This window comes from Myotis nattereri (assembly GCF_964212035.1).
Source record: "Myotis nattereri genome assembly, chromosome: X".
NCBI classification, from domain to species: Eukaryota; Metazoa; Chordata; class Mammalia; order Chiroptera; family Vespertilionidae; genus Myotis; species Myotis nattereri.
Window position 1 is genome coordinate 97,642,982 of NC_138078.1, and position 22,235 is coordinate 97,665,216.

A 22,235-nucleotide genomic window follows, 5' to 3' on the forward strand; every position below is an offset into this window, starting at 1 on the left:
AAAACGTACAATGGGGTAAAGATAGTCTATTCAATAAATAGTGTTGGCTACTCAACAAAAGGAAGACAAACAATCCAATAAAAAAGTGGGCAGAAGACCTGAATAGACATTTCTCCAAAGAGGACATACAAATGGCCAAGAGACATATGAAAAAATGCTCAAAGTCACTAATCATCAGAGAAATGCAAATTAAAATCAATGAGATGTCACCTCACACCTGTCATAATGGCTACCATAAAAAAATCAACAAACAACAAATGCTGGCGAGGTTATGGAGAAAAGGGAACACTAGTTCACTGTTTGTGGGAATGCAGACTGGTGCAGCCACTATGGAAAACAGCATGGAGTTTCCTTAAAAAATTAAAAATGGAACTTCCATTTGACTCAGTGATCCCACTTCTGGGAATATGTCCTAAAAACCCCCAAACTCCAATCAGAAAGAATATGTGCACCTCTATGTTAATAGCAGCATTATTCATAAAGCTAAAATTTGGAAACAGCCCAAGTACCCATCAGTAGATGAATGGACAAAAAAAGCTGTGGGACAGTTACACAATGGAATACTATGCAGGTGTTAAAAAGGGGAATCTCTTACCCTTTGGGACAGCATGGATGGACCTGAAGACTATTATGTTAAGTGAAATAAACCAATCTGAGAAAGACAAATATAACATGATCTTACTTATTTGTGGAATCTAATGAGCAGAATGAATTGGCCAATAAAATAAGACCTGAAGCAGGGAGGCATGGAACAGACTGACATCCCTCGATGTGGGGTTGAGGGGATGAGAAGAGATAAACCAAAGAACTTATATACTTACAGGCATAGCCCATGGACACAGGCAATAGGGCAATGAAGACATGGGGGGAGGAGCTGGGAAGATGGGGGTAAAAGTCAGGGCGGGGGGGGGGGGAAGGTGAGATATTTATAACACTATCAACAATAAAAAGTTTATTTAAAACAAAAAGCAAGATAGATATTCCCATTCACTGTGACAGTTTTTAATTTTGTTAATTTTGTACTAAAGCTTAAATTTAATAAAGTAAAAGTTTTGATTTCAATAAATAAATAAATAAATAGTGTGAAAATTGGACAATAGGTGCAAAAAAAATGAAACTAGACCACTTTTTTATATCATACATAAGAATAAACTCAAAATGGATTAAACACTTAAACATTAGATCCAAAACAATAAAAATCCTATAAGAAATCATAGGCAGTAAAATCTCAGACATTTCTCATAACAGTATTTTTTCTGATATATCCCTTGGGTAATGGAAACAAAAGAAAAAAATGGGACTACATCAAACTAAAAAGTTTTGCACTGCAAAGGAAATCATCAACAAAATTAAAAGACAACCTACTGCTTGATAAAACATATTCACCAATGATACATGTGATAAGGGGTTAATATCCAAAATTTATAAAAAACTTATAAAAATCAACACCAAAAAGCAATCTGATTGAAAGTGGACAAAGAACCTGAATAGACACTTCTCCAAAAAGGAAAAACAGATGGCCAATAGACATATGAAAAGATGCTCAACATCACTAATTATTAGAGAAATGTAAATTAAAAACACAATGAGATGTTACCTCATACCTGTCAGTATGGCTATCATCAATAAATCAACAAACGATAAGTGTTGACAAGGATGTGGAAAAAAGGGAACCCTCATGCACTGTTGATGGGAATATAGACTGGTGCAATCACTGTGGAAAATAGTATGAGATTACCTCAAAAAATTAAAAATGTAACCACCTTATGACCCAGTGATTCCACTTCTAGGAATTTATACAAAGAGACCTGGAACTCTGATTTGAAAGAATACATGCACCACTATGTTTATTGTAGTGTTATTTACAGTAATCAAGATTTAGAAGCAGCCCAAGTGCCCATCAGTAGATGAGCGGCTAAAATAGTGGTGGTGCATTTACAAAATGGAATATTACTCAGCCGTAAAAAGGAAGAAAATCTTACCTTTTATGACAGCATGGGTGGACCTGGAGATTATTATGCTAAGTGAAATAAGTCAGTCAGAAAAAGACAAGTACCATATGATTTTCCTTATATGTGGAATTTAATGAACAAAATAAGCCAACAAACAGAAATAGAAACAGACTCATAGGTAGAGAACAGAGTGACAGCATTCAGAGGGTAAAGGGAATATGAAGCTGGGTGAAAGTGAAATATTAAGAAAAAAAAAGCCAAATTCATAAACACAGACAACAGCATGGTGATTATCAGAAGGTCAGAGGGTGGGTTGGTAGAAGAGAGTATTGGAGGGAGGGATAAATGGGAATGGAAGGAGATTTGAATTTGGGTGTTGAACACACAATACAATATACAGATGATGTATTATAGAAATATACACCTGAAATCTATATCATTTTATTACCCAATGTCACCCCAATATCCTATCTAATAAAGAGGGAATATGCTAACTGACCTTTACACCATCGCAAAGACGGCAGTGCCCACAGCCAATAAGGAGGGAATATGCTAATTGACTGCCCTGCCCTCAAAGATGGTGGCACCCATAGCCAATAAGGGGGGAATATGCTAATTGACTGTCCCACCCTAAAATATGGCAGTGCCCACAGCCAATAAAGAGGGAATATGCTAATTGACCACCACACCCTCAAAGATGGCAGCACCCACAGCCACAAGATGGCAGCGCCCAGTCCCCTCAGTCCTGCTGGGGTGGCAGGTGTGCACCTGGGAGCGGGCCCGGCCACTCTGCGCACCTACCTCCAGAGTCCCCCAGTCCCCTCAGCCACCCAGCCACCCAGGGCTGGCCTGAGGCACGGGCAAGCCTCAGATGGTGGCTGCCCAGCTGACATCCAAGGAGCAGGCAAGCCTCAGATGTCAGCTGCCCAGCCACCCAGGGCTGTCTGAGGCTCAGGTAACCAGGGCTGGCTGAGGCTTGCGCTGCTGGCAGTGGCAGCAGCAGAGGTGTGATGGGGCGTCACCTTCCCCTGATTGCCGGGTTGCCTCCTGCCCCTGAGGGCTCCTGGACTGTGAGAGGGAGCAGGCCAGGCTGAGGGACCCCCACCTCCAGTGCATGAATTTTCATGCACTGGGCCTCTAGTATTTAATAAAAACACACTAAGCAACAATTAATTTTTTAAAAAAATACAATTGATTTTCATGTGTTGATCTTATATCCTGCAACTTTACTGAATTAATTTATTAGCTTTAATAGTGTGTGTGTGTGTGTGTGTGTGTGTGTGTGTGTGTGTGTGTGTTTAGGGCTTTCTATATGTGAGATCATGCCATCAGCAAATAGTGGTACTTTTTACGTCTTCTTTTCCAATATGAATGCCTTTTATTTCTGTTTCTTGTTTAATTGCCCTGAGAATAACCTCCAGTACAATGTTGAATAGAAGTGATGAGAGGTAGACATCCTTGTCTTGTTCCTGATCTTAGGGGAAAGCATTTCTCTATTACTCTTTCACCAGTAAGTATGAAGTTGGCTGTATGAGTGTTTTGTAGATGCCCTTAATCAGTTTATGGAAGTTTCTTTCTCTTACATATTTGTTGAGTGGTGTGTCTGTGTGTGTGTGTGTGTGTGTGTGTGTTTCATGAAAATGTGCTGGATTTTTACAAATGTTTTTTCTTTGCCTGTTGAGATGATCATTTGGTTTTTGTTTTGTTTTTTCTATTGAAATGATTTAGAAAATTCATTTATTTTCAGATATTAAACCAACCTTACATTTCTGAAATAAATCACATGGTGTCTAGTTATTTTTAAAATTTTACTAGAGCCCTGACCAGTTTGGCGCAGTGTATAGAGCGTCGGCCTGTGGACTGAAGGGTCCCGGGTTCGATTCCAGTCAAGGGCATTTAAAAAAAAAATTACTGGATTTAGTTTGCTGGTACTTTGCTGCATAATTCTTGCATCCATATTTAAGAAGACATATAGAAGTCTGTAATTTTCTTGTATTGTTTTTGTCTGGTTTTGATATCAGGTATTGCTGGCCTCATAGATGGAGTTGGGTAGTGCTCCCTCCCCTTCTATTTTTTGGCAGACTATTAATTCTTATGAAAATGTTTGAAAGAGTTCACCAGTGAAATCATCTTTTATTGGGCATTCCTTTGTGGGTAGTTTTTGAATTACTTCAATTTTTCAAATCACTTTAGTTGTTAAAGTCTAGTCAGACTCTTCTTGAGTCACTTGCAGCTGTTTGTGTTTGATGAAACAAAATTTGTCTATTTCTTTGAAATTATCTAATTTATTGGCATACAATTGTTAACAGCATTCCTCATAATACTTTCTAGTTCTCTAAAGTCAGTAGTATGGGGGAATCACACTTTGAAAACCATGGTTTTACAAGCTGTGCTGAGTAGGCTTGAAGATCAGGAGTCTTTGGTCCTAGGAAGACTTGCCCAGAGGCAGAGACTGCACCTAAAGGAGGTTCTAGCTCAGTGAGACTGGGCCTTGGGCAGAGTCCAACAACCACTCCTGGGGTGCCTACTGTAGAGACTGGTTATACCTGGGACTTCCTGTCAAAGGCCCAGTTTCAGAGGGACAAAGTCATTAAACATCTGCTGTCATACCTCCCTCTTCTTGGATGATTGAGGGAACCATTAAAGCCTGGGGCACATGTCCGAAGTGCTATAGCCCCGTGCTATAGAGCAGAGATAGTTTCTCAAAATTAGCTTTCATCTGGGGCAGGGATACTTGGTAAATCCAGATTGCTGGGCCCACCCCCAAAGCTTCTGGTCAGTAGGTCTGGGATAGTGGTGGCTGAGAATGTGTGTTTCCAATAAGTTCCCAGGTGATGCTGACTGATGCCTCTTGGTCAAGGGGAAAAAAATGCTTCTGTGTTCTTAAGTTCTTAGGACTGAGGCAGAGATGCCTTGGCTGCTGAGAGAGACACAGACCAGGGAGAAGCCTGAACAAAGACTAGGAATTTATTTGGCACTAGTCTAAAATTTCTGAGTGACTTGATTATATATATATATATCTATATCTATATATATATATAGATATATATATAGAGAGATAGATAGATATAGATATAGATATTTAAATATTAGTAAGAAAAGTACCAAATTATGTTTAGCACTTATTTATTCAAAATATTACTTAAATGGATGTATCATTGGATGGTATTTAGGTTCAGTTATTTCAACAAAGGGAAGAGGGAAGAGAACCAACATTTACTGAGCTCTGTCAAGCTTCACACTAGACCCTTGACAAATGTTTCCTCATTTACTTCCCATAACAACCATACACAAATTTTCTTAAAAGACATTGCCGTTCTTCTCAGATGAGGAAACTGAACCTCAGGAGCTTAAGTGACCTGATTAAGGTAACAAAGCTGATAAGAGGTGAACCTGGGATTTTATCCCAAGTCTGGCTCCGAAGCCCTTTCCACTATACCCTGCTCATGAATGCCTAAAGAACACATCTATCTACACTAATAAAAGAGAAAAATGGTAATTGGCTTACGGCGCTACCGTTTTCATTGGCTAATCAGGTCTATATGAAAATTAACTGCCAACTAAGATTGGCAGTTAACTGCCAACAAGATGGCGGCTAATTTGCATATGTAGGCACAATGCAGGGAGGCAAAAGGGAAAGCAGGAAGAAGCCCCCTGCCACTGACAGTGATCTGAAACCCAGGGGGGAGCTAAGAGCTGGGGGGCAGGGCAAAGGCGGCCCTGGGGCCGCGTTTTCCCTGCCCCCCAGCCATGATCGGAGAATCAGGCGCCTTTGCCGCCCTGGCCAGTGATAGCAGGAAGTAGGGGTGGAGCCAGCGATGGGAGCTGGGCATGGTCGAAGCTGGCAGTCCCGGGAGCTAGGGGTCCCTTGCCTGGGCCTAAAGCGGAGCCCACGATCGCGGGGCCGCTGCAGCTGCAGGTCCCTGCTGCCCGAGCCGGATGCCCACGCCAGAGGCGTTAGGCCTGGGCAGGGGCGGAGCCTGCAACCACGGGGAGCTGGGGGGGCGGAGCCGGGGATTGGGGGGATATGATGGTCCCCTTGCCCAGGCCTGAAGCCTGGGTCAGAGGCGTCAGGCTTGGGCGGGGGGTGGAGCAAGCGATCAGATGGAGATGGGGGTCCCCTTCCCAGCCATGATTCCTGATCCAGAGACCTCAGGCCTGGGCGGGGGTCAGAGCCAGTGATCGGGGGGAGATGGGGGTTCCGTGTCTAAGCCTGACACCTCTGGCGGAGGCGTCAGGCCTGGGCAAGGGGCAGAGCCAGCAATCGGAGGGGTCTGGGGGTCCCCTATCCAGGCCTGACGCCTGGGCCAGAGGCATCAGGCCTGGGCTGGGGGCAGAACCAGTGATGGGGGAAAATGAGGGTCCCCTGCCCAGGCCTGACGCCTCTGTCAGAGGCATCAGGCCTGGGCAAGGGGCCGATCCTGCGATTGGAGGGTGATGGGGGTCAACGTCTGAGGGCTCCCAGTATGTGAGAGGGGGCAGGCTGGGCTGGGGGACACTCCCCCCCCCACACACCCAGTGCACGAATTTCGTGCACCGGGCCCCTAGTTTATACATAAAACCCTAACATGCAAATAGACCAAACAGCGGAACAACTGAATAAATGGTCGCTGTGACGTGCGCTGAACACCAGGGGGCGCACGCAGAACATGGCAGGCATTGGCAGCAGGCAGCAGAGTGCAGAACATGGTGGGCATTGGCTGCAGCGGGATTGTGGAGCAGGTGAGCAGGGGTGCCAGACCAAGGTGGGGTGCTGGTCACTGTCATCAGGGTGAGCCAGCCTCTCGTGGTTACTGAAAATTCTTTGCTCCTGCATGCTGGGGTCCCTCCAGGTGCTCAACCTGCTGCCAGCACCAGCCTCACTCACACCCGCTGCCGACACCAAAGCTGCTGCTCACACTTGCTGCTGGTGCCAGGTGCTGGCCCTGATCGCTTGGCACCATCAGCAGGTGTGAGCAGCAGCTGCCAGCCCCGATCACCCCTGAGGGCTGCTCCACCTCCCCCTGCTCCTGAGGAGCAATTGGGGCCAGTAGCCACTGCATGCACCCACTGGTGGTGCCGGCCCCCCTCGCACCCGCTGCTGGTGATGGCCCCAATCACTCTGTGCCATCAGCAGGTGCAAGTGGGGCCGGCGCCATCAGCACTTGGGAGTGGCAGTGGCGGGAGTGGGGCTGCTGGCACTCAGGGGACCAGGGGCCGAGGCAGGAGGGGCGAGAGAGGGGCATGAAGGATGGGCCAAAACCCACCTCTGTGCCCACCACAGCCTCGTGGCTCATAGTTCCTTTCAAGGTGCACGAATTCGTCCACTGGGCCCCTAGTCCTTATTGAAAGAACAGAGAAAAGGAGGGAGAGTATTTTCAGGGAAAATATGTTGAAACCAAACGTTGGCCATGGAGAGTGAGTAATGAGGAAGCTGAAGGGATAGGACAGAGCTCCATTGTGCAGGGCCCTGTCAGTCACTTAAGGAATTTGTACTTTATCATAGTCAATGAGAAGTCACTACAAAACATTAAGAAGGGGTGGGAGGTCAAATTAGATGTAGCCTAAGAGAAAGGGAGGTGATAGTAAGAGCAGAAGGATGGGCTGGTGGAAGCTAGAAGGGATCCTAGAGCTCATCCTCACCACTCATCTGAAAGATGAGAAAACTGGGGCCAGGAGAGGGCAAGAAGCTTGCTGAAAGGATGCTGTGGGGCACTGCCCAGCTCCCCCTCCCCTTCAGTGCTGGAGCCCTGGTTCCCCATCTGTAGGGAGTATTGGTGATGGACAGTGTACTGAGTCCCTCGCCAGGAATGGCCTTTGGCTGAAGAAAGCCACCAAGCCCAAGGTTGTGCACCCACCCCAGAGGACTGGTCAGTGCAGGGGCATAAAGTCCTGGTCCCTTCACCACAATTTAAGACAACTCTGAGGGGCCACGCTGGCTCCAGAGCTCCCTGTGGGAGCCTTTGTTGTGGGTGCAACACAGTTAAACTTCCTTCTCTGACCAGTCCTACTCCTCCCCCACAGCAGGTGTTGATCCTAGGTGTGCTCCCCAAGAATCCTCCTGTTCACTTAGCTCTGTCTCACACTGTTTCCCTGGGAACATGGCTTGTGACACTTCCCTAAGGTCACAGGCCAATTCAATTGAGACAGGAGCCCATTTCTTATGACCCTTGACCTCTGTCACATCCATCTGAGAACTTGGAACAAGTAGCCTTAGAGACTGAATCACAAGGTGCTAGGAGAAACCCCCTCCTCTCCCGGGGAGCGCCCTGCATGGTAATAAGTTTAAGTGTGTTGAAACATTCCAGCTCCCTGTTACAGGAGGAAATGTCAGGTGCCTCTGTGGCTCCTCCCAGCTCTTCCATTTGCCTGGGACAGTGGCTAGAGGAGCTCAGCTTGGACTAGCTGAAATGAAGATCATACAGATGGCTCAAGGCTTGGGACCCAAGGATGTGGATCAGAGGGAGGCTGGCCTGCTCCAAGACAGAGAGAGGATTCCTAGGGAGTCTAAGAGACACCCCTGCCCCACCACACACACACACACACACACACACACACACACACACACACACACACACACTGAAGCAACTCCCTTCTCCTCTTACAGTGAGACCCAGGGTTTCACAACTGGCATCCATGCTGTGCCTACTGACAGACTCTGTTCCCTGGAGTCCTCCCTCACAACATGCCAGCTGCTGCTGCCCTGTTTGGTGGTGAAGTACAGGGAACCTTGTGTTGCCTTCTTACAGCCCTGTGGAGCCACAGCAATGGGAAGTGTATGCAGTCATTTGCTGCTTTTGTTTATTGGTGCACAGCGGCTGCAAGGCCTGAAGGAGGCCAAACCCTAGACTTTGAGCAGCTCCCTCAGGATTCCCTCTCTGTCTTGGGGAGCTGGAGAGGTGCAGAGAGGAGGCCTCTGACCCTAGATTCCAATCAGGATGCCAAATATTTGGGGTGAAACAAAGCTTTTGTTTATACATCAAGGCCCTCAAACAGTAAACACGCCAATACTGAGTAAAGCATTCCAGTTACCCAAAGTGTGAGACAGATAGGCCACACATCTTAGAAGAAGGCTGAAAATGGGCAGTTTTAAAAATTCCAAGTCTTGAGGCAAATAAGAACAAAGGCCAAACAAGGCTCTCAAAATATGCTCTGTCAAGAGGAAGAAATGGCCGCCAGTCGCTCTGCTAGAAAAATTATGAATGCTTAACCCAAACATAAGTCTTCTGGTTAAACATCACCAGAACGGACATTTATTTTCCATGCTTCTATGTCCTGCTTAATGCATTTTCTTCAGCTGGAAAAACCAATCTCTCTCTTATTAAAATATTTTATTATAAACTATTCTGATATACAAAATATATACTATAGTATAATGAACACACATTTATTCACCACTGTGTTTAAAAAATAAAACCTTTGAAAATGTAATAGGCAACTCCTATTTACCCATTCCCAGCAACTTCCCCTTTCAAGAAATAGCACCCTGATTTTGGAGTTTATCATTCCATGTATGTGAAAGCCCTTTCTTTGATCTCTCTTAACCTGTGTTCATCTGTAATTTTAAACCCTAGCACAAAACTCACCTCCTCTGAAAATCATCCCTAATTTATTTCACTTCCTTTAAATTTCTTTAATCTTTCTTCTCAGCCTTACATCTTCCACTTTTTACTCTCTTTCCTTTCACCTGTGGATTCACTTTTTTATGACAGTACCCTTCCTTCATACACTCCTTGATCTGTCCAGCCAGCCCTGCTGTTTGTTTTGAAGAGAAATATAGTTGGTTTTTAAATTAAAACAGTCCTGAATTTAAATGGTGACTATCACTTACTAGCTCTGTGACCTTGAGCAATTAACTTCTTTCTCTGGGCCTCTAGTTCCTCATGTATGAGACAGGGATCATACAAAGTTTTCTGTGACAATCAAGGGAGATACTATATTTGGGGTTTATCACCCCTATGCATAGGAATGTCTTCTTCAACATATTGAAATCCACAACCCTTATCAGTTTCAAACTTGTAAGAATCAATTTGGGTGCTCTCAATCATTTTATTCATCTATTGGTTACATATTATCTTCTGAAAAGCTATAATTGCTCCATGTACATAAATAAGGCTTGTCTACCCAGAAAAGCTGTATGCTCATGCAAAGCAGAGATGGAGTCACACAGAATGATAATGTAATTTATTACCCAAACTGGGACATTTTTGAGAGTGGGGGGCTATTTATAATTGCACTGGGTCCCAGCATAAACCTGGACTGTCCCAGAGGAACCAGGACATATGGTCATCCTAGTCATAGATCTCTTCAGAATCTCCCTCAACCTTGAGCCCAGTGCTAGGTAGGGAATAGGTGCTCCCTCAATACTGGATGGTGGAATTGAATGACTTGCAGCCTTGGAAGTTAGCAAACATGGCTAGTCTTGTATCGCTCATCCCTTCCTCCCTCTGTCTCTTGCACACCCTTCTCCTTATTCAGCACTAATGTCACCCCCAAATGGCACATTCATCATTCCAAATTAGCCATTATTAAAGCCATCCATGTGCAGGGCAGCAGCTAAAATGAACTGTGTTATTTCAGTTACAGCAATGAATGGCTGACCATCAAAAACTATTTTGATTTTGTAGCAAGAAAGCAATCAATTATTGTGTCCCACTGGCTTGTCCAAAGCAGTGTCCTGCTTTTCGTTGGCGAGCATAAGCCTCTGTCCTCACCCAGTCTTGCACACACACACTGCCTTAGGCCTCCCCTCATGATAATTGAGAGCCCAGGGAAAAAAGGACATATTCTTTCTACCAGTCTGGATCAACTCGACCTATCAAAACCTATGTTGTTCTTGGCTTTGAAGCCGAAGTTTGAGTCTTGTCCTGGCTTCGGTGGCTTTCCTCTCTCTACCATCCTGATCCATACAGACCTGGGTATGCCTGTAAGCCAGCCTTGGGTGAGGTCCTGGTTCAGTCCCCTCCACTGCTTATTGACACTATGGTGGCTGGGTGGCCCTTTCTTCTTGTTAATCCTCACCTGAGGATATTTTTTCCATTGATTTTTAGAGAGAGTGGAAGGGAGGCGGAGAGACAGAGAAAGAGAAATAGCAATGTGAGAGAGACGCATCGATTGGTTGCCTCCCATGCTTGCCCTGACCAGGGTCAGGGATTGAGCCTGCAACTGAGATATGTGCCCTTGCCTGGAATCGAACCTGGGACCATTCAGTCCACGGGCTGATGCTCTGTCCACTGAGCCAGACCAGCTAGGGCTGGTCCTTTCTTTTTCAGTCACATAGTTCTCTGGACCACCACCCCAGCTACCCATTGATTGATGATAAAGGCTTGAGAAAGATCATGGTCCAGAAAACAACTGCATCTTAATAGGGTCTTCATTGCTCTACCTCAAAGGAATAATCTAAGCTCCCAGAGTAGGACAGTGCAAGTTGGGGTATGGTGAGAGTGGAAACTTGCCTGGATAGGGTATTGACCACAGGACTCTTCTGTGGTTGGAATAATGACAGTGGTGATGAGAATAAGAGCAGGTACTGGTTTTTGACAGTGCAAGACATGAACTAAGCAGTCCAGGTTCTCCCTAACCCTACTGTGCACAATTTTGAACTGTTGAAAAGATTAAATGAACTAAGTTATTGCAACCCTTCAGTGCATATTTCCTGAGGGCTATACTGAGTGAGGTGCTGTGAGCGCTGCTACTTTTCATCACATCATAGTGCATATCTGCTACCGGTAGCCAGAGATCCTCATTGACAGCCCTGTCTCCCTGCCACCCCACTTTGCTTTACAAATCAGGCCTGGGAGTAAGACTTAGCAGGAATGTGTAAGGTGAAGCAAATTTCCCAGGCTCTACTCCTCATCAGCAGGTAGTGGGGAGCTGGGGCCACGTTAATTTGTTGAAATTATAGAATTCATCTGCCTGTGCCCAGTAACAGAAATTACACAGTCCTGGAATTTCCCCCAAGCCTCAGTAACAGAACTTTGTGCACACTGTCAGCCCCATGGCTCTCTACTCACCATCTTTCTCCACCACTCCAGATCTTGAATTTCCCAATGTGTGTTTGTGTGTGTGTACACACTCACACACATGCATACACCACACACACACACACACACACACACACACACACACACACACACACACACTCTGAGGAAACTTTCTGGTGAGATCCTCTTAAGAAATGGGCTGCAAGAACAGAAACAGACCTCAGGCATCAGTCCCAAAATAGTAACCAGCATATATATTGACTATTGATCTGTATTTGCATTGTTAATTGGAACACAAGCAAGACTGTTGTAGTATTTGATCAATATTTTTGTTTATGTTTTTAACCGCATTTCTGCCATTACCATGAAGAGGAAGGGTAGAGGTATTCTCTCCCCTTATAGGCAAGAAAGCAATATTGTGTGACAAAGCAAAAACAGGACTGAAATGACAAATGTAGCCTCAAATTTTCTGATTTGTTGCTTCACCTTTAAGTCATCTCTAAATTGAGGATACTTGTTTATTTGTTCTGTTGGGCCAGGAAGATCCAAAGATTACTAGGGTCCTCTAAGTATCCATCTGATTCAGACTCAAATTTGTCCTCTGTTCCAACTTTTATCTCCCAATAGGGAGTGACAACCTTCAACGTACAAAGAGCTTTTAAACATCTATGGTTTTTCACAATTTAGCAGTAAAACAAGCTTATTTCAGACATTTAGAAAATGAAAATACGCGAAATTATGTACAACCTGCAGTTCCACCACTCAGAGATAACTGCTGTAAGCATTTTGGTCTGTTTCTTTTTTTGTATTTTTCCTCTATGTGTGTGTGTGTGTGTGTGTGTGTGTGTGTGTGTGTGTGTGTGTGTGTGTCTACACAATGTATATATATTTCATGTCATATCATATTTCCTGCATTCTAAGACAAATATTTTTCATTTCTAAAATCAGTATGCATCTTATAATGGATGCCAAAAATGACTTGCAAATGGCTAGGCAGAGATATCCACTGTGATATTGTTGTCATTTCTTATGTATGTGCAGACATAGCTGGTCGTAGAGGATATTTGTTCATCTGATTGTTATTTCAATTGAGTTATTTGCAATGGTAGCACCACTCATGGTTAAATTTGTAACTTAAATTTGGCTTTCTCCCTAATTGTCACTTAAAATGTCTTCTAAAAATTAGACTATGATGCATCACTGAAATGAAAAATTATTGTGTCTGCAGAAGATTGCCTGTCACACGCCAGACAATGCAATTAAAGGCAGTAGAAATTGCCAAATCTCTTGGAATAGATCATGCAATTTTCAAAGCTAGGAAAGGTTGGTGTGACCATTTCATGCATTGTGAGGGACTATTACTCAGACATTGAGCATCTATCTGTCAAAAGCTTCCAAGTGGCTTTCAAGGGAAACTGATTTATTTCTAGCTAATGTAATTGAATTGAGAAAAAAGAGAAAAGAAATAAAGAAGCTATGAGTTTAACCAAGCAAGAAAGGCAGAAAAACTGGAATTCTTCTACATGCTCTGCTATGATCTTGTCACAGTACCATAAGCCAGGGTTATGAAAAGCAGCCACACGACACCAAAATATGCTGCATCACTGCCAATAACCAAGCATAACTCAGAAGTATCTTTAAACTCTGAAATGTGAAGAAAGTTTAGACTCTACTTGTGGTGGTATACCTGAATAAAAAAGTGGTATATAATTATAAGGATATATGTAAATTACATTACTTACTGTCAACATAACAAAATATGGGTATATTAAAGCATTGTTCCTTTCTCCCAAAACGATTTATAAACCAATGTCTTACCATCAATATCTCTGAATTAGAAAAATAATTGGGATCATAATGTATGTACAGTTTTGGATTATGCTTTTTAACTTAATATTATGTCATGAGCATTTTCTTTTTTAAAATTCTTTGTTTTTTCAAGTATTACATATAGTATTACATAGGCCCCCTTTTCCCCCCATTTACCTCTACCCAGCCACCCCCATGCCCCACAACACTTCCCAACTCCCTCAGTTGGTTATGCTTATATGCATGCATACAAGTCCTTTGGTAGATCTCTTACCCCCCCCCCTCCCGCCCACACACACACCCACCCCTGCCTTCCCTCCAAGTTTGAAGGTATCTTTGATGGGTCTCTATCTCTGGGTCTATTTTTGTTCATCAGTTTATATTGGTCATTATATTCCACAAATGAGATGTGCTATTTATCTTTCTCTGACTGGCTTATTTTGCTTAGCATAAAGCTCTCCAGTTCCATCTATGCTGTTGCAAACGGTAAGAATTCCTTCTTTTTTACAGCAGCGTAGTATTCCATTGTGTAGATGTACCACAGTTTTCTAATCAACTCATCTGCAGATGGGCATTTAGGCTGTTTCCAAATCTTAGCTATTGTAAATAGTGCTGCTATGAACATAGGGGTACATATCCTTTCTGATTGGTGTTTCTGTTTTCCTGGGATATATTCCTAGAAGTGAGATTACTGGGTCAAATGGGAGTTCCATTTTTAATTTTTTGAGGAAACTCTATATTGTTTTCCACAGTGGCTGCACCAGTCTGCATTCCTACCAGCAATTCACAAGGGTTCCTTTTTCTCCTCATCCTTGCCTGCACTTGTCGTTTTTTGATTTGCTGATGATAGCCATTCTGACAGGTGTGAGATAGTGTCTCATTGTCATTTTGATTTGCATCTCTCAAATGATTAGTGACTTTGAACATGTTTTCATATGTCTCTCGGCCTTCTGTATGTCCTCTTTCAAAAAGTGTCTATTTAGGTCCTTTGCCCATTTTTTGATTGGATTGTTTATCTTCCTTTTGTTAAGTTGTATGAGTTCCCTATAAATTTTGGAGATTAAACCATTATTGGATGTAACATTTGAAAACATGTTCTCCCATGCAATGGACTTTATTGTTGTTTTGTTGATGGTTTCCTTTGCTGTGCAGAAGCTTTTTAATTTGATGTAGTCCCATTTGTTTATTTTCTCTTTAGTTTCCATTGTGCTAGGAGCTTTATCATTAAAGATATTGCTATGACATATGTCTGATATTTTATGCCTATCATTAAAGATATTGCTATGACATATGTCTGATATTTTACGCCTAAGATTTTTATAGTTTCCCATATTACATTTAAGTCTTTTATCCATTTTGAGTTTATTTTTGTGTATGGTGTAAGTTGGTGGTCTAGTTTCATTTTTTGCATGTATTTGTCCAATTTTCCCACCATTTATTAAAGAGGTTGTTTTGACTCCATTGTATGCTCTTGCCTTCTTTGTCAAATATTAATTGAGCATAATGGCTTGGGTTGATTTATGGGTTCTGTGTTCTGTTCCATTGGTCTATACGTCTGTTCTTATGCCAGTCCCAGGCAGTTTTGAGAACAGTGGCTTATAATATAGCTTGATATCTGGTATTGTGATCCCTCCTACTTTGTTACTCTTTCTCAGGATTGCTGTGGCTATTCAGGGTTTTTTTTTAAATTACATGTGAATTTTTGAAGAGTTTGTTCTATGTCTGAAATATGCTGCTGGTATTTTAATGCGGATTGTATTGAATCTATACATTGCTTTGACATTTTAATTATGTTGATTCTACCAATTCATGGACACGGTATATTCTTCCATTTGTTTATGTCTTCTTTTATCTCTTTTTTCAACATTCTGTAGTTTTCTGAGTACAAGTCTTTTACCACCTTAGGTTTATTCCTAGGTATCTTAATTTTTTTTGTTGCAATGGTAAATGTTTTGTTTGTTTGTTTGTTTCTCTTTCTGTGAGTTCATTATTGATGTGTAAAAAAAAAGCTGTAGATTTCTGGGTGTTAACTTTTTATTGTGCTACATTACTGAATTCAGTTATTAAGTATAGTAGTTTTTTGATAGAGTCTTTTTATGTACAATATCCTGTCATCTGTGAATAATTACAGTTTTACTTTTTCTTTTCCAACTTGGATGCCTTTTATTTCCTCTTCTCATCTGATCACTATGGCTAGCACTTCCAGTACTAGACTGAACAGGAGTGGTGAAAGTGTCTTATTCCTTTTCTTAGGGGAAATGAGTTTAGTTTTTGCACATTGAGTATGACGTTGGCTGTAGGTTTGTCATATAAGGCTTTTATTATGTTGAGGTATGATCCCTCTATTCCCACTTTGCTGATAGTTTTTATTAAGAAAGAGTGTTGGATTTTATCAAATGCTTTGTCTGCATCAATTGATATGATTATGTGATTGTTGTCTCTCACTTTGTTTATGTGATGTATCACTTTTATTGAGTTGCAGATATTGTACCATCCTTGCATCTCCAGAACAAATCCCACTTGGTCATGGTGTATGATCTTTCTAATGTAATGCTGGATCCAATTTGCTAGAATTTTGTTGAGGATATTAGCATCTATGTTCATCAGGGATATTGGCCTTTAATTCTCTTCCTTTGTAGTGTCTTTATCAGGTATTGGGATCAGTGTAATGCTGGCTTCATAGAAAGAGCTTGAAAGTGTTCCTTCCTCTTGAATTTTTTGGAGTAGTCTGAGGAGAATAGGTTTTAGATCTTCGAATGTTAGGTAAAACTCCCATGTGAAGATGTCTGGCCCAAGGCTTTTTGGTTTGCTGGAAGTTTTTTATTACTGCTTCAGTTTCCTCTATAGTTATAGGCCTTATCAAGTTTTCTGATTCTTTCTTATTGAGTTTTGTAATATCGTATTTTTCTAGGAATACTAGTATGTCCATTTCTTCTAAGTTGTCCAATTTGTTGTAATAGAGTTGTTTATAGTAATTCTGTTTTTACAATCTTTTGTATTTCTTTGGTGTCAGTTGTTACTTCACCTATTTTATTTCTGATTTTGTTCATTTGGATCCTCTCTCTTTGCTTCTTGGTGAACCCGGCTAGAGGTTCATCAATCTTGCTTATCCTTTCAAAGAACCAGGTCTTGGTTCTATTGATGTTTTGTATTTTTTTTGTCTCTATGTCATTTATCTCTGCTCTGATCTTATTATCTCCTTCCTTCTGCTTACTCTGGGATTTTCTTGTTGCTCTCTTTCTAGTTCTTTAATTTGTAGGGTTAGATAATTTATTACCAGTTTTTATTGTTTTTTGAGGTAGGCCTCTAATGCTATGAACTTCCCTCTCAGGACTGCTTTCACTCTTTGCCATAGATTCTAGATTGTTGTGTTTTCATTGTAATTCATTTCCAGAACGTTTTTAATTTCTTCTTTGATCTTCTTGGTAACCCAATCATTGTTTAATAGCATGCTATTCAGCTTCCAAGTGTTTGATTTTTTTATTGTTTTTACTGTAGTTGATTTCTAATATTATGTATGCCATTGTGGTCTGAGAAGATGCTTGATATGATTTCAATCTTCTTGAATTTGGAGAGACTTTGCCTGTGGCCCAGTATGTGGTCTATCTTTGAAAATGACCCATGTGCACTTGAGAAGAATGTGTATTCTGTGGCTTTGGGGTGAAATGTTCTGAAGATATCAATTAAGTCCATCTGATCTAGTGAGTCATTTAGGGTTGATGTTTCTTTGCTGATTTTTTGTTTAGAGGATTTTTCCAGTGGTGTTAGTGGGGTATTAAAGTCCCCTACTATGACTGTATTGCATCAATCTCTCCCTTGATATACTCCAGAAGATTTTTTATGTATCTGGGTGCTCTTGTATTGGGTACATATATGTTTACCAGAGTTATACCTTCTTGTTGAATTGATCCCTTTAGTATTATGAAGTGGCCTTCCTTATTTCTTGTTATGGCCTTCACTTTGAGGTCTAATTTGTCAGATATACGTATTGCTACCCCAACTTTTTTTTTTTTTCATTTCCATTCGCCTGGAAAACCTTTTTCCATCCCTTCACCATCAGTCTGTGTGAGTCCTTTGTTTTGAGGTGGTTTTCCTGTAGACAGCAGATATATGGGTCATGTTTTCTTATCCATTCAGCTACCCTATGTCTTTTGATTGGGTCATTTAATCCATTTACATTTAAAGTTATTTTGATGGGTACTTGTTTGTCGCCATTTTTATTCTTTAAGCCTGTGTTCCTTCTTCCCTTCTCATTTCTTCTTTTTATAGCAGACCCCTTAGCATTTCTTGAATTGCTGGTTTTGTGGTAATAAACTTCCTTAGTCCTTTTTTGGCTGTGAAGCTACTGATTTCACCCTCAATTTTGATTGCTAGCCTTGCTGGGTAGAGTATTCTTGGATTCAAACCCTTCCTTTGCATGACTTTGTATATTTCATTCCATTCCCTTCTGGCCTGATGTATTTCTGTTGAGAAATCACTCAAAAGTCTGATGGGAGATCCTTTGTAGGTAACTTTCTGTCTCTGGCAGCCTCTAAGATTCTTAGTTTGTCATTAGTATTTGCCAATTTATTTATAATGTGCCTTGGTGTCGGTCTTTTGGGGTTCATCTTGTTTGGGACTCTGTGTACTTCTTGGACTTGTGTGACTTTTGTCTTCCCAATATCAGGGACGTTTTCTGTCAATATTTCTTCAAACAGGTTTTCTACTCCTTGCTCAGTTTCCTCTCCTTCTGGCACCTCTATTATGCAAATGTTGTTCCATTTCATGTTGTCCCAAAGTTCCCTTAGGCTCTTCTCTTGTTTTTTAAGGTTTTTTTTTCTAGATGCTGCTCTGCTTGTGTATTTTTTTCCTACCTTGTCTTTTAACTCACTGATGTGGTCCTCCACTACTTCTAGTTTACTGTTGATGCTTTCTATTGAGTTCTTTATTGCAGCGATGCCATTTTCATTTCTTCTTGGTTCTTCTTCATTTCCTCTTGTTTCTTACACATATTGTGGAATTTGTCTTCCAACCTTTTCAGCGACCTTATGACCATTGCTCTGAATTCTTTCTCTGACATATTTTTTGCCCCTATTTTGTTTACTTCCTTTTCTGGTGATTCCTCCTTTTCTTTTGTGTGTGGGCTGTTTCTTTGTCTCCCCATGATTGCTCCTCTCAGGGTGCCTGATTATGTAACTCTCTCTCTCCTGTGTTGACTTTCTCTAGATGATATCTGACCTTTCTGTCCATGGATTGCCTCATCAGCTGTGTTTAATTCGCCAATTCCAGGTGGGTGTTGTTCGATTCAGCTGTTCCTTCTATCTGCTCTGTGAGAAGGCACAAGGCCCATCCGTGTATGTGCTGTCACTTTGTCCCCCCCTGGATAGACTTTTTAGGCACCCACAGTTGGGGAGGCTGAAGTCCCAGTGTTTGTGGTTTCACAGCTGAGGCAGCTGGTCCCTGGGCATTGTGGTTGTAGGGTCCCAGGAAATATCTGAGGTCTCCCTGGTTGAAGGTAAGGGTGATCTTTCAATCACAGCAGGTCTTCCCTTCAAGATGGTGTGGTCACTGCGGCAGAGCTGGCTGCTCCATGAGAGACTTCAGCAGCCTATAGTCCGCCCATTCAGGGGAGCCTGGTCTGCCTCTACCCAACTGTCCTGTGGAATACAGCTGTCCCTCTCTCACAAATACAGACACTCCCCACACATCCACACACTCTCCTTTTGTTCTCTCACTCACATACTATCTTGCAGCCTGCCGTCCCATCAGCAGTCATCTTGACTCTCTCTTTTCTAGGCTTTTTTTTGTTTCTAGTCTAACATTTAGGTCTTTAATCCATTTTGAGTTTATTGTTGTGTAAGATGTAAGAAAGTAGTGTGGTTTCTTTTTTTGCATGTATCTGTCCAATTTTCTGACCACCATTTATTGAATAGACTATCTTTACCCCAGTGTATGTTTTTGTAATATTTTGTCAAATATTAAGTGACCGTGGAGGCATGGATTTATTTCTGGGCTTTCTATTCTGTACTATTGATCTATATGCCAGTACATTGAGATCTACATCTCATCACTATGGCCTTATAGTATAGTTTGATATTAGGTAATATGATTCCTCCAACTTTGTTCTTCTTTGTCAAGATTGCTGTGGCTATTTGGGGTGTTTTGTGGTTCCACATAAATTTTTGGAATATTTGTTCTAGTTCTATGAAATACCCCATTGGTTTCTTGGTAGGAATTGTGTTGAATCTATAAATTGCTTTGGGTAGTATGGATATTTTAATGATGGTAATTCTTCCTACTCGTGAACATGGTGCTTTTTTGAATCTTTTTCAATTTTTTTCTTCCATGTTTATAAATTTTTAAGTACAGGTCTTTTACATCCTTGGTTAAATTTATTCATAGGTATTTTATCTTAAAACAATTTTGAATGGCATTATTTTTGTGGGTGTTTTTGTCTGTTTGTTTCTCTTTCTGATAGTTCATTATTGGTATATAGAAATGCTACTGATTTCTGGGGGCTTATTTTGTATCCTACTACTTTACTAAATTCATTTATTAGTTATAGTAATTTTGTGTGTGGAATCTTTAGGGTTCTTTATATACAATATTATGTCATCTGCAAATAAGGACAGTTTTATTTTTGCATTTCCAATTTGAATGCCTTTTATTTATTCATCTTGTCTGTACACTGTTATTAGGACCTCCATTACTATGTTGAATAAGAATGGTGAAAACAGTTATCCCTGTTTTGCTTAAAGTAAAATTAAGAAAACTTATTTACGGAACCCACTCAAGATGACAGTGTAGGTAAATGTAGTACTTATGTCCTCCTGCAACCACACGAAAATTACAACTAAACTACAGAGCAACCATCATTCATAACTACCTGAAACCTAGCTTAACAGAAGCCTTAAAACTAAGGATATAAAAGAAGAAGACACATCCAGACTGGTAGGAGAAATGGATATGAAGAATGGGTTTGTCCCACAACCTCATGTGGAGAATAAAAATTTGGAGGGATATCTCAGCTGCAGAGGTCCCCCCTGAAGAGCAAGGGGTCCCAGCCCCACACCAGGCCTCCCAGCCCCAGGATCCCAGTGCCAGAAGAGAAGTCCCTATAACTTCTATCTGTAAAAACCAGTGGGGACTGTGGCTGAGTTAGACAGAGGGCTGCTAGAGTCCCAGGAAGTTCCTCTTAAAGGGCCTATACATATAGTTACATAGACTCACACCCTCTGAGCTCCAGTGTAGGGACAGCAACTCAAAAGGCAACAAGGACATATGGGGAGGAGCTCATTTGTCTGGCATCAAGGCGAGAGCTGGAGGGGCAGCTTTCTCCCAGGCAGAAGTGTTGGAAGAGACCATTGTTTCTCTGATGAGACCTCCCCCAACAGAGCCATATGAGACTCTATCAACCTGGGTAACACTATTCACCCTGCCTTAGTGATTCCCTGAGACCTCACCACTGCACCCACTTGTGGGCCCACCCAAGCTCTTTCCAGTGGCTTTTTCATACAAATGGGCTTGTCTTGGCTCAGGCTTAAGACTTTCTTGGAATATCTCAAACATGCAATATATGGCCTCAGCATTCCCCATATTTCTTGTGAAGTGGCCCCAGGCTCAGCACTAGTGGCAACCTGCCTTGGTTTGCAGTCTGGGCTCTTCCGGCTAACTCCAAGCCAAGAAAAAGTAGTAGCCATCTGAAGATCACTTTGTATCTCATTCAGGGTGGCCCTAGGCAGGGCAGGGTGGATGACTTGGCCTGCACCTCCTGGGAGGCCCCAGACCAAGTGCACCTAGTAGACAGCTTCCTATCACATAGAAGCAGCACCAAACCACCTCCACAAGTCTGAAGGGGTAGTCTCAGTGGGCATCAGAACCCCACTGAAGTAAGTCCTGTATCATGGATGGGCCCCTGCATAGGTGATCCTCCACAGTAGTTGGAGATCAGTGGTCAGTGTTCTGTGTTTGCAGCCAGTCATTGTAGCTGATGCCTGGGGGTGAATCACTTCCATGGACATGCCAATAGCAATCAAGCCTCAACTACAATAGGAGGGTATACACAGCCCACACAGTGGGGTGCAACTGGTTTTCCCACCTTGGGTGAACAGGATGGCTGTGCCACTGGACACTAGAGGACACTACTACATTACACCACTCTACCAAGCTCAAGAAACATTGCAGCTCTACCTAATACATAAAAACTAACACAGGGAGGCAGACAAACTGAAGAGACAAAGAAATATGTCCCAAATGAAAGAAAAGAGCAAAACTCCAGAAAAAGAACTAAACAAAATGGCGACAAGCAATCTAATGGAGGCAGAGTTCAAAACACTGGTTATGAGGATGCTCAATGAACTTAGGGGAAGAGTAGATGAACTTAACAAGAATTCAATAACATAAAAAAGGACATAGAAATTACAAAAAAGAACCAGTCAGAAACAAAGACTACGCTAACTAAAATGAAGAAGAATTTACAGGGTGAGGGCGGGGAGGGGGATCAATGAGGGAAAAAAGGAGACATATGTAATAC